Below are 15,484 nucleotides of genomic sequence, written 5' to 3' on the forward strand. Positions count from 1 at the left end.
CCTTTTTCATAAAATGTATAGCCTTAACATATGTGGTGGAATTTCTTGGAATTTTCGTTACAGTGAATGTCTGCTTTTTTCTTGGCCCTGTTGGAAAGCTGCATTCACTGTCCTCTGGGATCAATTTGTCCCACGAGTTTCCTTCACTTTGAAGCACCACCATCTTAATGCACTGCTTCACATGACATGTTCTTGAAATCTTGGGGAACGGAAGTCGGCAAACACTCAATTCAAGCACTAATTTCACACATATTTTACATTTGAGATATTTACAAATGCTGAGACAGTTTCCCATGTATGTCCTTATAGGCTCATAGCTTCTGTCATTCTTAACTTGACACATACCATGCACATGCAGGTAACAGTTTACAGTGCACGAGTGCTTTTTTGGGTTGATTTTCACATAGTCAGAGCTGTCAACCAGGAGGTAGGTATTACTGGCTTCATAGCCACCCTTGATGAAGTGAGGAGAAACGGTGTGTCGGTAGGAGACATGGCGGGGAGGGAAACTCTTATCTGTACACCTCGTCTCTGGTCCTCATTCACGGAGAGAGATGAAGACAGATGGCTCGCTCTGGCCCCGTCAGAGCCACAAGGCTGCACACAAACTCTCAGACCCCTACAGACACAGAGCCTCGAGCATATCGAGGAATATCTAGCCACAAGACATACCGCCCTCCCAACGGCAGCAATGCCCTTACATTGAGCTCAAAAAAGCATTTTTCCCAATAATTAAGAGTGGTATATTGGTAAACAGGCAACGTTTTAAGCCTCATCTTGTTGGATCAGGCTTTAGGTTTTGTGATGTCAAGACCTCCTCATGTCGGCATTTGAGTAAAGTGTAGTTCTCAGACCACACCATTTCAGCAGCTAGTTCAGCACCATGGATAGCGCACATACAGTGGCTCACCTGTGGCAGTGTTGCCATACAGTGCTGCAGAGGGACAACTGAACTCAGTGCGAATACATGATTGTTTTCTTCTCTGTTTTCCTCATGGGCAACCTGATAAGCACAATATATCGCTCTCTCTCTTTTTTAAAGCTTTGTCTTGCATATGTAGAAGACAATGTTTGTTTTGAAATGCTTTGAAAATTCCTCCACCAAATCCATGATCATGGAGTAAAGCACAAAAAATATCTGTCCACTATATTCAGAAATTCAAGATCTGAAAATATCCAAGAAAACAATGATCCTACTAAGAGGTGTCTGTGTAAAAGTTGTTAATTTAATCATTCCCACATACACCTAATGTGTATTGATACATGTCAGAAAATAGTCCCCAACAAACACACTATTTACTCCTGATTGAGTAACATTTGCTAAAAACTACAGAACCCAGATGTTTTAGGGAATGAATTTGCTCTTTTTAAAAATCAAAGTATGTATTTATGACCAGTTTTTTAACAGCATTATGATGACAACACAACTCTAAAATGTCAACTCAAAATAATCTTTGTAACTTAAAAGGTTTATCTAACTCAATAAATTAGACTTTTTGTATTGCAACCATACATTCAATTAGGTGGTGGTCCCCTTAATTACTTTTTTTAAGTGGGACAGAGCTATTTTTGCATTCTAAACCAAAAGCTTGAATTCAAACTTTTTTTTTCGGCAACGATATAGGCAAAGTTTAGAGCAAAGCCCCCATAACCTGCATACTGGAGATCCACCTAGCATTACAATAACTAGTCTATTCTCTCTCAGCCCTCTTCCAGTTCTTTGATCTACTTCTTTTGAGAGTTGCATGGCTGGGAAAACAAGAGCTTGCATAACATCTCAAGAGTGTCAGAGAATACTTTTGAATTAGCCTATGAGCAGGCACTGACACATGGCCAGACAATGTGCTTGCATCATCGCGTTTTCGCCCCCATTAATCTTCAAAAAGTTACCCTCCTTTGACTCCAACGGGGGCAAATGTAAAGCTAAAAATAACATGCTGTCAGTCAGCCAACGCTTCTTTCAATCCCTCATAAACCTTGCAACATAGGTTTTATCTTCGCTCAGTCTTTGTGTTGTGTTTTGATCATTTACGGCTGCTTTGTATCGCTAGAGAATGTGTTGTTTGTTGGTTAAAACCTGCTGCCAACAGTATATCACACGTTATTACTGGTCATTATCAGGCCTGTGGGTGTGAGGGGGGGGGGTGGACTAACACTGTCTGTGTCCTCATCCGTACATCATTTGTAGGTGGTGGCCTGTCTGATCTAATTTTTTAGTTTGAAAAGCCTTTTTTTCCCTGTCAGTTTATTATGGCAGTTTCTTTATTGATTATGAAGACGTCCTCCCTCCTCCTTGTCCCCTCAGGTGTTGATACTCTTTTCGCAGCCATTCTGTATTCAGAGTATTGAGCTCCGCTATTGATTGCCTCTGTTAACTTGTGCAGTAAACACTGTGGTATATCAGGCCTTGTCATCTCCTCACAGGATGATACACTGTGCATGGTAAGCTTTGGATAACATAACCAGCTTCAAAAGAGGCTCCGAGTGCCAGCAACAAACACATTTTGTGCTCCACATGCGTGTGTGTGTGTGTGTGTGCGTGTGTGTGTGTGTGTGTGTCTCATTTTCCGGCAAACTTTAATCTCACAGGAGCTGGATTGAACATAAAGGTTTTCACTCTCATGACATGCCAGGTGCAATCAAATGATAGCTTTGTTTCATGGCAACTCAGCAAGGAGAAACATCGATGAAATTAGCCCGTGTGATGGGAATGCTTATGCAGGCTGCACAAGTTCTTGTTTCAAGGCGGATAACAAATAAAGATAATCTCCCAGTGGAGGCCGGGTGTAAAATAACGGCAGTATATTGTTTAATATTACCATTTCCATTCTCCAACACTGCAGCACCAGTCCTCCCCAGCCTACTGCAGAAGCAGAAAGGGCTATAAATAGAGAGAAACAAACAAATGCTTCTCTTTTTCAGGTAGTGTCAAGTGGAGCCAGGGAGGGTGGTGTTAGAGTTGTGGGTGTGAGGATGATTGAGGGCCAGACGCGGGCTAAGCCGAGTCGGATGTGATGTGGCATTTCGCTGGCGAGCCTCCGGGAGGTCAGGCTGTCAGAAGAGCTGACAGTCAGCTGAGCGTGAGCCAGGTGATGGTGCTGGGACGAGGCAGGAGCAGACGGAGACGCTCGCTAGCCAGGCCGGCTGGCAAACCGAACCGCACTCCCAACTCTCATTTAGCGAGGCTCATTGGGGGACACGATTGGAAGAAGAAATAAATTTATAAAGTTGCCAAAATTTGCCATTTGTACCTGGCTAAGAAAGGGAAAACAGAATGAAATTGTTGTATTTTTTAGCTTATTTTTAGCCCACAGTTCGGTGCTTGCATTTTGTACCGAACCTCTAGCTAACCATGTTCCCGAGGCTGACCTCATGATTTCTTCATCTGCTCCCTGATCTGCCTCCCTCTCTGTTCTTTTTATCACCAGTTAGCCTCAGAGCTCACGTCTCAGGGCTTATTCAAGTGTCTGCTTCATAATGCACCAACGCAGAGGTTAAAATTCACCTCACCGACCGCTGAAAGTTTTTATCTTCTGATTTGACTTTTAGACGACAAACAAGGGAGTGAGACAGAATGCAGGAGGCAGAGCCGCCAAAGGATGCAGGGACCAATTTGTCCTTTAATCTGTTGCCTGAGGCTAAATCACAGACATGCTGCTGTCAAGTTTTACTTCCCCCTCCTGTTATCCATCACTAATTTTCAACTATTTTTATTCATTTATTTATTTCAACAATCTGTTTACATTTTTCTCCATGAGAGGCTTTGCACACCCACACCGGTGTTTTCAATCACTCTGCCTAATTAGGCCTCTGGTCAGGTGTAAACTGGGTGGAGCTGTGCTGGGAATAAGGTGATGTCACCAAACGACAGAGTCAATCGAGCCCAGTTGGACACGTACGCATGCAAGAGAAGAGGTCTAATTAACCTGAGTGAGAACACCTGTGTGGGTGGACTGTGGCTGTGCAAAAGTGAAATAAAAGACATCTTTGATGGCGCAACTCTTTTGGTGGACAAGAGTAATGCATAAAACACGAGAAATAAAACAATTCACATTAAGACACGAAAAAATTGGATGACTTGACAATTCCTCCATAGGCATGGACTGTCCTGCAGAGAGCTCTTACTTCCTGAGAGGAAGCCTCCTTCAAAAGGTATGGTTCTGACAAGCTGCACTGCATCCTGGGAATTATTTCGGGCCCGAATACCACAACTTAAAAATATGCTCTACTAAGCAGTTGAAAAGACTTTCAGCCAAAGTAGCTGGAGTAGTAGTAGGCTGTTGGTAAGATTTCTAATATTCCGTTAATATGGTGCCAGCAATCACTCGATGATCTAACAACAGCCCACATTCAAAGTTTTCTTTATAAAAGCCTCTTAAATCAGCTGCATGTGTGTGCTTGTATGCTTTGCCTCCCTGACATACTGGATGTCATTTAGTGATGTATTTATCTTCCAATGTTGCACATCTTTGCAGTCAATAATCAACAACTCAGGATGTGCATGCATGGACACGTTCTGGAAATGAGCACCACACTATCCTCTTTCCTCCGCCTTGTATGCACAAGTGATATGACTTACACTCTGCACATTCTATTTACATCCGGCTCCCCACGGACAGTGACATTACAGGTTGAGGGTGAAAAGGTCAGAGGGAGGACCTGCTGTAAGCTCCAGTTAGTCGGCTAATGGTTGCTAAACTAACTGTGGTTGCCGGGCAGATTTGGCAGCTTCATATTGGTTAGACAGCCTGATCACTTTTACACTTTATCTTTTTTCGTCCTGTTTTTTTTGCCACCTCCTTCCCCTCCCTTGTAGCAGCCTTCTGTAACATACTTGAGAGGTGTTTCATTACTCTGTCACATCCCTTTCTGGCTTTCAGTCACGCATCCCATGCAATAAGTCATGCATATGCACCCATCCAAACCTGTAAATACTCATTCAGACCTCTAGCATACGGTTGAAAAAAAGAAAGAAGCTCCACTGCCAAATATGCCCCCAAAAGCTGAAGACTATCTTACTCTATCTGCTTGAGGATTAGTGAGTTTTGCAGTATGAATAAGCAAACACATAGTAAGAGGGTTTTTCTGTACTCTGTCAACCGTGTGTGACAACGGCAGAGGAACAATCCTGAATCCGGAGGAGTCCCCCCTCTTATCCCATGAGAGTGTGCTGCCTTTGCATCACTGAAGAAGTGAATTTACACCACAACATGCACAAGAACTCTGTCTTTAAATATTCATAACTTCTGCCTAGTAACTAAACATCAGCTCTCCGTGGGATGCTCAGCCGCTGTTTCCCACAGCGCAGCGAAGACACGTCAAGCCGTAGAGAGACGTCAACCGTTCACCCAAACGGGTGCAGGGGAACTCAAGAGGTGGACAATGTAGAAAATGTATTTATTCCCACATATAATTCATAATCTGCGTGTCCCGGGACGCTCTGGCGGGAATCACTACTAAGATTCATAATCAGGAGCCAGAGAACAGGGAGGTGATCGACCAGAGCTGCAGCGTTAAAGATGAGAATCTATCCCCAGTACGAAGAAGTGTTCTCATTGAAAATATCTAACAATTTGTGTCTGTTTCTTATGTATTATTGCCAGTACATATTACATGGATCTTTCCTGGAATCTCAAATGTTTCTGCAAAGCCACAGCTATACTTGTTGGTTTATATATGTTGGTAATATTGCATAGTAGAAAAAGAAAAAGCAATTGAAAAATAATGCAGTTGTAGCCAAAATCCTCTTTTGCAGCCAAATGACATACAAAGACGTCCTTAATCTGAATAATCTGATCAGTGTGATATTCGGGTTGCTCAGACTCAGAACATTGCTTTGTTTGACATGATTGTGTCGCTGTCCTACTACTGAAACCTGAAAATAGATGTAAATTCAGCAAAGGAAGGAAAAATTAAGTTTCAATGCTGATATCAAGTCTGATCTACTTCAGTTAACACTCAAAAATCTGCAGCGCCAGAATTTGCAATTTGAATCATACAGAATCTAAAGGCAATAAAATGACTTCCTACAGCAAATGTCCGATCTTGATGTTCCATACTGTGGACTTTATTCCAATAATCTTAATTTCTCATATCAGAATTATATAAACTGCTGCAGTGGGCACTTCTTTGAAGTCATTAAAGCGGCTGTAATCAATATTTTAATGTTACAATTTATAACTGCCATGCCATGTTGAGTAGCGGTCTCAGGTTCTGTTGTCCTTCTCTGGGCCCAGATCTCACTGTCACTGAGCCTGTCATCATCACCAGACTGACTTTCATTCAGTGCTGGAGAGCGTTTTCTCCCCCGCTGAGCGTTTAGTAAAAAAGTTTTCCGAGTTCAGGCGAGACAGAATCGTTAAGGCCCGAAATACCACAGAAGAATCCATACTGGTGACTGAGTGTCTTTACTCCTCCCTACCGCCACCTGCCAAAACAAGAAAACTAAATGTCAGCTATCCACTGGATCTCGTATGAAAACAAGCAATCAGCCATGTGCGGTATAGCGGCTCAAAGACGCCTGAGGTTGCGTATTGTATTCAATAAATAGCAAGCGCCTGCTGCCATTAAGCAGGCTTTAAAGGCTACACAAAAGTGGTGATTACACCTGCTGGCCCTCGGTGGAAAGGGCACAATGTGGCTCTTTTAAACACATTTGCAAAAGAGGATTGAGTTTATGCTCGCCCCCCTCCCATGACTGGCACAGACAGAAGGAGCTTAAAGGCCGACCTCATGGGGATCAAACATAGAGTGTACGGACCGAGTAGCAGCCTGGCTAACAGCATGAGATCTCACCATGGGCGCAGAGAGATTGGCTCCCTTCATCTGACAGGCCATTAAACTGCTCTTCATTAACAATAAAGTCACACTGCTCTCAAATACACAGCATCACTCTTCCTTGCTCTTTTTGTTTTTGTCTATGCTTATAATACTATTGGACAGATGACCTGCTGATGATTATTAATGCTGATCCGCTAGCACTGGTCTGATTACAACTGCATAACAAAGGAAATATAACAGATTAACTCTATACTTAACAGCTGATTAGCTGTGCTTAAATCCTTAAAGGGCATCTTAACACTCTAAATCTGTAATTGGATGGCCAAGGAATCATCAATTAACAATCAGGCTCAATTAACAACCTGACTGACATTAGTAATGACATCTGTGGCAGAGTTAAATGGTAAAAAAAAGGCACAAAAAAGCAATAAAAAGCAAAATATTATACACACAAAAAATGTCTCCTAAAAAGTGCAGTTATGGAATTGTTTGAAGCTGGTGGACAATAAACATGATGCTGTTGCTGGTTCATTAAAATTCCCCTCATTAGTTGACAATGTTTTACACCGAATTAAAATACAGAAGGGCTACATTTATTTCTCCAGGGAACATTCTCGCCTTTGAAATTCACACAATAGTGCCTAATAGCAGCCAGTGTTTTCCCCATTAAATACAGAGGGGGGCCCCGCTGACTCACCATCGAGCAAGGCACTTCACCTCCAACCACTCCAGCATAGCTGCTCAGCGGCAGTACTGGGCAGCTGCCAAGTGTGAGTGTGGAGCAGAGTGTTCCTGTAAAAGAGCATTTGTGCTCTACCCAACTTAAACAAAACAAAACGGGCATTGCATAATGAGGGTCAAGCACTCTGCAACTTACTGGACTTTGCAAGATGTCAGGGTAAAGAAAAACATGTTTTTTTTTCTGACATGACTGAGTCTTACTGCACACCAATATGGGATCACAATTGATTACTAAATTGTCTTAATCTAGAATGAATAGCAGTAGCATACAATACGTACGTACATGCGTTTTATCAGGGCAGGGAATTCTGAGAGTCAGCTGTGGTGAAGCGGGGGGTTGGGTTGGGTTGGGTTGGGGACTTTGTGCAGCAATGACTTGCATTTCTATCATATTTTTGCATAAATCGCCACTCTGCGACCAACAAGTGGAACTGATGCCATGTAAGGCCTGGCAGGGTTGCCCTTTGAGGCAGAAAAAAAAGAGAGAGAGCAGAGAAAGAGGCTTGTGTATTTGCATTCTGCAGCAGAACAGATGGAGCCTCTGTCATCCATATGCATATTGACCCTTGCTGTGGGACTGTGACCTTGCACTCAATGGAGGAGAATGGGACCAGTCTTAGCTGTGCTGGTTAGGCTTTATCCTGGGGATGGGAACAGTGGCTGGGCCTCGTGACTCCAGTATTTCGGGGCTGTGATTGAGTCTGTGGAGGAATGCCGCTCCGCTCTCCAACACCTGCCTGGTCACATGCAATTCACGCCAGTGAATGATGGATGGAGGGGAGGAGACATGAGAAAATGCCACAAAGACACTTCTGTATCTGAAGCAGATGCCTCGGACAGAAGCGCGGCTTTCAGAGAGGGATGGATGTTAAAAAGAATAACTAGAATTACTTGTTATCAAAAAGATTGTGAGACATAACAAAGTTCATCCGACTGTAACAACAGATACAAAATGTGTTCATATATTCTACATCATCTGTGCAGTCTTTCCCTAAATTCAAATGAAACGGTCGGGGCAATACTTTCCCATAATTTGGACTCCCTTCGGACATGCCGACAAAAGAAAAGGCAGTAACAGCCACTTAATTATACAATTAACCTTTACACCATTCCAGGGAAAACTAAAAACAATCACAGTGAAAAATGCAACAGAAATGACTGCAATCCATAATTTAAATGAACTTTTCACAGGGCTGTCTCGGCCTTGTTTTGGTTCTTCTGTGGAAACCGATTTCTCTCGTGGTGATTGGAATTTAATTTGCACTCTTCAAAGGCCCGTCTGCCTCAGAATGCCAATGGAGGTGACCTTTGCATAAAAAAGATGGGGAGGGGGCAGTGACATGCCATTTAGTAACGACACGATGGAGGAACGAATGATGAATATCAAAACGGACCATATGACACCCTTCATGCAAAGGTACCAGTGTAACCTTTTTTTTCATTTGAAAAACTAGACTTAAACAGTCAAATGACATACTAAAGACCAGAACCAGGACTGAGGAGGGCAGACTGTCCCTGCTGCAGTACAATTACTAATTGTATGAAGGGAATCTGATGCTTGGAAACACTACCAACATCAACACAAAGTGTCAAAACACAACTAGGAAATATCCAGCCTTGCTAACATAGCTGACATTTTTTACCATAACATTTGTAATTTGAGGTATATGTTTTTGTTATGTGAAATATAATTTTATAATATATCATTTTAAGCTGGTGCAACCTCTGACTACTTCAGACCCATCATAATCTGTAGCTCACCTACAGTGTAATAAACACACAACGTGTTCATGAACATTATTGTGGATATTCTTTACATAGTACTCCAGAGATCTGTAGTGATTAATGAAGACCTCTAGCTTACCTCAGACAGAATCATACGGGATACAAGCTCCCCTTCTGAATCCTCCAGTTAACTTTATTTAACTGCTGCAGTATATCACTTTTTGGACTGCACCATATTTGTCAGTATTCCCAGCGCAGACACCAGCAACACATTAGTCACTGTAGGGATTCCCATGTGGATGGGAGGAGGGAGTATTTCTGCTCACACCCTGCGTGTATACGTGCATCCTTCTGCGGAGGAAAGCTGGCTGTAAAAACGAGGGCATGGTGCCATTGTGATGCGCCGCAAACAACAAGAAAGTTTGCCTCACAGTCAGAGTGTCTGTGTGGGGGGGGGGGGGGGGAGAGTTCTCTGTGGAGAGAGCTGGAGTGTGTCTCCTTGAAAAGTCACGCTGCAGAGGTAAGCAGAACGCAGAGGCAGCAAACACAAGCTGGGAAAGCATTGTGTGTGTGCGTACGTGTGTGTGTGTTTTTGTATATGTTTGTGTGTGTGCGTGTGTGTGTGTGTGTGTGTGGATTTATGAGAGCAAAGAAAGGATAGTACTGTCGTTTTAACACCTGATGGGCTCAATCTTGTAGGGTGCTTCTGGACGGGTGGTCTTGTGGTTTATCATGGGGACAGGTGATGCATCTTTCCACGATGTAGCTGGTGATATACTGGGATGCCACATAGAGAGACAAAGTCCCTCCCCTTCCGGTGGACCACCATGGGGCCTTCGTTTGCAAGTTTTGTAGTTATCAGCAAGAGACAAACATTTTTAATTCCGTTTTAATTTAATTATCTCACATGTTTGTCAATTTAAAAGATGAATTTGCTGGTCGCTGTTTGTCGGAAACAATCGCGTATTTCATTCCTGGAATTACCACCACACGGTTTACAGTAATCATCTTTGTCTACCAGCAAAAGCCTTATTAATTAAAGCCCCCACACGATTCTGTGACAAATAGGATTTTCAATGTCTGAATGCTGCGGGAGGTCTGAATATATCGGTGTGTGTGTGTGTGTGTGTGTGTGTGTTGAACTCTCAGTCTCTCAGTCTTGTCATGCTCCTGTCGTCAGCACCCCCCACAGGAGTCAGCTCATCTCTCACCGCTGGCGTAGGTGTCTCTCCATAATGGAAATATTGTAGACGTATAGGCCTACATTATAATTTGTTTTAATTGAATAATTTACTGGTGCCAGCCAGCCTGTCAAAAATGTAATTATAGGACCAACCAAAGTAAACTATTATGACAGTATTCCTGAGATGGTAGCGCAGCTGCTAACATTAAGTATTAAGATAACAAGAGCAAAGTCTAGTAACCGTCAGTTTCTATCAATACATCTTTCTTTGTGTATCATTTAGTCATGTAAATAAATTCTGCAGGAAATGTGCGGATTAATGGGAGATTCTGTATCAGATGGTAAACCATAATGATGAAAGGCAGATTAAAAAACAAAATTTATAACATTGAATCCCCTTCAGCATTGCAAAGACAGATAAAAAACCTGGGAAAGTGGAACTAAAACACATTCTTTTTTAATTGTATAAATGTAACTTTTGAATGGCACAAGCACCGCACATCATTTAACGCCAGCATAATGCGGTGGAGGTTTCTCAAAACTAAAACTTTCTGCATGGTCAGGTACTGCTATTGTTGAAGGTTCTCAATACAGAATTCAAAGCATATCAATTTCTTCCATACAGCTCTCAGGATGGCGTCGGCTGCACCGACGGATAGCAGCTAGCAGTGCTAACTGCACGAACAGTGCAAACAACGGCAACAGTGCAAACGTGGGTTTACCTGAGGCTATGTCAACAAAGAAAGGAGAAGATCAGACAACACACAGAGGGAGAGTGACTTCGTTCTCTGCTCAGACATTACTCTTATGTGGCAGGAGCCTTAGGAGGGTAATGAGAGGGAACCTACAACGCCACCTGGGGAATTACTCCCCAGGAAATGTGAAACCTTAAGGACCTTAAGATATTGTTTTCAGAATTGGTAAGGGACACAGATTCATCACTGAAAGACGACAGAGACGTGTTTTGTAAAATGAATCAAAGATCTTTGAGGGGGCAGACTAGACTGAGGAGCGCCCAGGGGGTGCTACCGGTTACTCGCCTCGAGTGCAGCACAGCAATCCTCACAACAGACATGATGAGGTCCACACTCGTATCCCAGTGTTTATGCGTGTATAAGGTGTAAGGACCTCACCACGGGTGCCCAGCCTCCCAACCATGGCACTCTCACCTGAAGAAAAAGGGAACTAGTACCAAAAATAATCAAAAAACAAACCCAGTTGGTTTAATAATGTAAACACAACAACACAACAAGGAGCAACAACAACAAACACAACAAAACAATAGCAAAACAACAGCAGGTGAAGCTACATATGAAAAAATGGGCATTAACAGGGCTCACAATGCTGCAAAATAATACAACGTAATGTTTTGACTCTACTCTCCACCATATGGGATATTACCATATGGCCCTGATGAGGGAATTGGTCGGGGGAGGAGCCTTCGGGCTGCGTTCACCAACACTACACCCTGCATTCACTGGTGCTAGGGGAGGATCCCCACCACATTTGTGTAGCAAATATAGTTGTTTGCTGCTGTATTAATGCTCTCAATAAAGAATTCAGGTTTTTTTTGGTACATTTTGTGAACTGACCCCTTAAATTCCAATAGACTTGGATCATGAAGTCTATGGTTTGAACTTACAGTCTATAAGGACTGACCTGCATCTTTACAGTTAGTCATGTGAGCAGTCATTGTTAGCACTCATGGTATCTGGAGAGCTGCATTAGCACCAAGGACAGCGATCACTCTGGCAGTGAGAGAAGCTTGAAAAGCTCAGTGATGATCAATACTATCACTGTCAGCTCCTCCTTACCTCGGGGAAGGACATGCTGTAACTGCAGCTCATCTGCTGACTGTCCTACTTTCCACATGCAATGTCACTTATTATTCCCTGTAAGAGGAAGAACTGTTGTTTTGTAGGTTTTTTTCTGGGACTGTATGAGCAAACTGAAATCATCAGTGAACCGAAGTGAGATTTAGAAGAGTTGATTATTAATGTGGTTTGTAGCAACAGAACTAACTCCTTTTCTGCTTCAGGTTATTTATTAATTCGCTTCATTTTTCACGCTCAGCAAGGAGCAGGCTACTGACTGACAAGCCCCTGCAGTTCGGCCTTCCCTTCTCTCGCGCCGTCTGAATAGTCACAGGTGTTGAATATCTCCAGCTCACACGCCGCCACAATCACACAAATAATGGGCGTAAGAAATGCAAATGGAGTCCGTCGGTGCAGGTGGTCTTGGAGAGATACAGCGTGTCCAAAGGAAACAAATGATGAGAGCAAAAATACTCTCTAATTAGCCTCGTGCAGGCCTGAGCAAACGTCGTTCCTATTTAGGCTTTCAAGCAAGTTGAGCGAAGAAGACTTTCAGAGAGGGAAACTGTCCACCAGATTCACTTCTCTCCAAATGAACACTGACTATCCGTGCAGCTCGGTGCCCTCCACCTGTCATATTCACATGTTCGCATAGAAAGCTTCATCTGGTAACTGACTCCTCTAAGGACGTTATATTCTACTATTTCCTTTTTTTTTTTTAGACATGAAGAAATGCTTCCAGTTTTAGCCCTAAAATAGCTAACACACACTCAAAATAAGACTCTCACTGTTAAAGCCTATAGTTTCATCAGCCTATGACCCGAGGCCTTGTTTCTACCATTCACATACTTCCCTTCTAGCAACTAATGAAATGACGTTATCTACTGTAAAAGAACACCACTATGTATCTATTCACAGCTTCTAAATAGCATAAATTAATAAATATGCATACCTCATGTAAGACTACACCGACCTTATCGAAATTTGAATATCAAAGAGTTAACCATTTGCATATGAAGTGAGAGCGTTTCTACTCCTGATAGGAAATCAAAGATGAATGAAGCCCAACTTCCGCCGTATTAATCACAACCTGCATTGAGACTGTATTTACGGCATGAAGACACTGCAATCCATCTCAGGGACATACTATATAGATCTTTTATGTACAAAAAAGTATTCGTTTTTTGTCACATTTTAGTTTTGATTATTGTTATGAAAGATACCAAAGATATAATGATATAAATGACATTTGTTGAGGCTTTTATTGAGGTAATAGACTTGGCTATACCAGGCAGCAGGGGTTTCTATTTGAGGCATGGCCTCGTGGCTACGTAGTGTGTGACGTACTCAGCGCTGACTGCTGCAAACTGCTCAGTGTAGCATGAATAGCTGTTTCTCAGCTGGACAGACAGGGAGTCTGCAGGGCTGCCAGCTTTTCATTTCAGTTTGGAGCGAGACAGTAAAATGACCACAGATTTTGCACGGTCAGAGTCATCCTGAAAAGGATCATTTCGAGCATTTGTGCAAACCTCAGATGGGAAAAAAATACAAGGAAATAAAAGTTGAGCTAACTTTTGCTTAACTTTTCTCCAAAACATTGAACATTTCAGTAAACCTCTGAAGGAATACATTTACTTGATTCTTTTTTAAAATGAGGACATTTTCAATGTGTACAGTCAAACTACTTCAACTGAGGGACATTTTGAACAGAAATTCACTAAGCTGCTCTGAAAATTAGGGCTTCTTTGCCGACGGTTGTATTTGGTATATAAAATGTTAAAAAGTATTGCTTAAATGCGAGTCTTCCTTCATCCTATTTGGCTGCTCCCTGCTCCTGCATTCGTTCCAGAGTATTTTTTATACAGTGCTACTTCTTCCACCACTACTGATTCATGCAGGTTGCTTTTATTCTGTGATAAAACAAACATTTAATTTTGTATTCAAATTCTATGTTTGATCTCATTATCAAAATGGTTGTCAGCAAACATTTTCCAGCAGAAATAATCTGGATATTTTGTGTGAGTTTGGGGAGCCGTAACAAGACATGTTTCATCTGTGTGTCAACTCTATTTTTACGCTTGGAATGCTCTGGTTGGGTCCTTTGATGTGTCTTTGATTCCTGTAGAAGTGGCTCTTTGTCCAGGGCCAATAAACGATGGTGACCAATCAGCAGCAGACTGTTTCTACTCTCTGAGGGTGAATGTAATGAAGAGCAATGGCAGTACAATGAGAAACACAGTGCTCTACACTGATAGCGCTGTTTTTTCTTTTAAATCAAAGTTACTTTGGATCTTTGTGTCCTGATAGAGCACAACACAGCTGCTACTTGTGCCGCTTTCTGGCTTCTGGCCTGCGAGCATTTAGTATTCAGCTGGGGCTCGTGGATTGCTGCCCATAAACGGAGAAGCGCTCACCAGCAAAGGCTGCTGCGTGATTACTCGCACACACCAACAGCAGGATGCTTCACATGAAATAGAATATGAACCATATTCGTTTTTAATCCACCTTGGCAAACAATATCAAAAGTTATGCTTCTGTTGAAGATCCCTTCCCTTACTGACAGCTGAGGTGTGGAAAAAAAAGTAGTCTGACAGCAGACGCCAAGGTGTATATGTGAGATGGGGAGTCCTTGGGTGGAGATGTTAAAAGATGAAACAGTGGAGGTTCTAAAATTATTATCTGCCCCCCCCCCCTCAGATGTGTGCAGGGCGCTGTGAAAGTTAGATGAGCTTTGAGAGAATGAAAAGCTCATTGATATTAAACAGTAAATTAGATTTAGGATGAGATGAGGAGGAACTCGCTGCTTAATTGCTTAATACCAGGTTGTGTCAATTATCAGCAGCTGTTCGTTCCTCCCCACCCCCCCACCCCCAAAGAGATCCCACCAGCATTCTGGTTTTATCAGCGCTGAGTGATCACCCCAATAACTGCTTCCTCATTAGCATCAAGGCGTGGACGTCTGCAGGTGGAGAGAGAGAGAGAGAGGGAGGGAGAGAGAGGTGGGAGGGGGGAGGGAGTGTTCACAGAGTTGGAAGATGGGGAAGAAAGGGGTTGAGTCACGCTGACAGGACCTTGGCTGTGATGGAGGGACCCCATCACTCCTCTCCCTCGTCTTGTCATGCACTCCTCCCCATCATCGCACAGGGCTGTCTAGAGCAGAGCGGGCCAGTGTGGGTGAGCGATGGGTGCTGTGTCATTCCTCCCCTCCCCCTGGTCCTGTACATTGATTCCCCAGACAGGA

The sequence above is a fragment of the Anarrhichthys ocellatus genome, unplaced genomic scaffold (assembly GCF_004355925.1).
Source record: "Anarrhichthys ocellatus isolate YVR2014 unplaced genomic scaffold, GSC_Weel_1.0 scaffold1, whole genome shotgun sequence".
NCBI lineage: Eukaryota > Metazoa > Chordata > Actinopteri > Perciformes > Anarhichadidae > Anarrhichthys > Anarrhichthys ocellatus.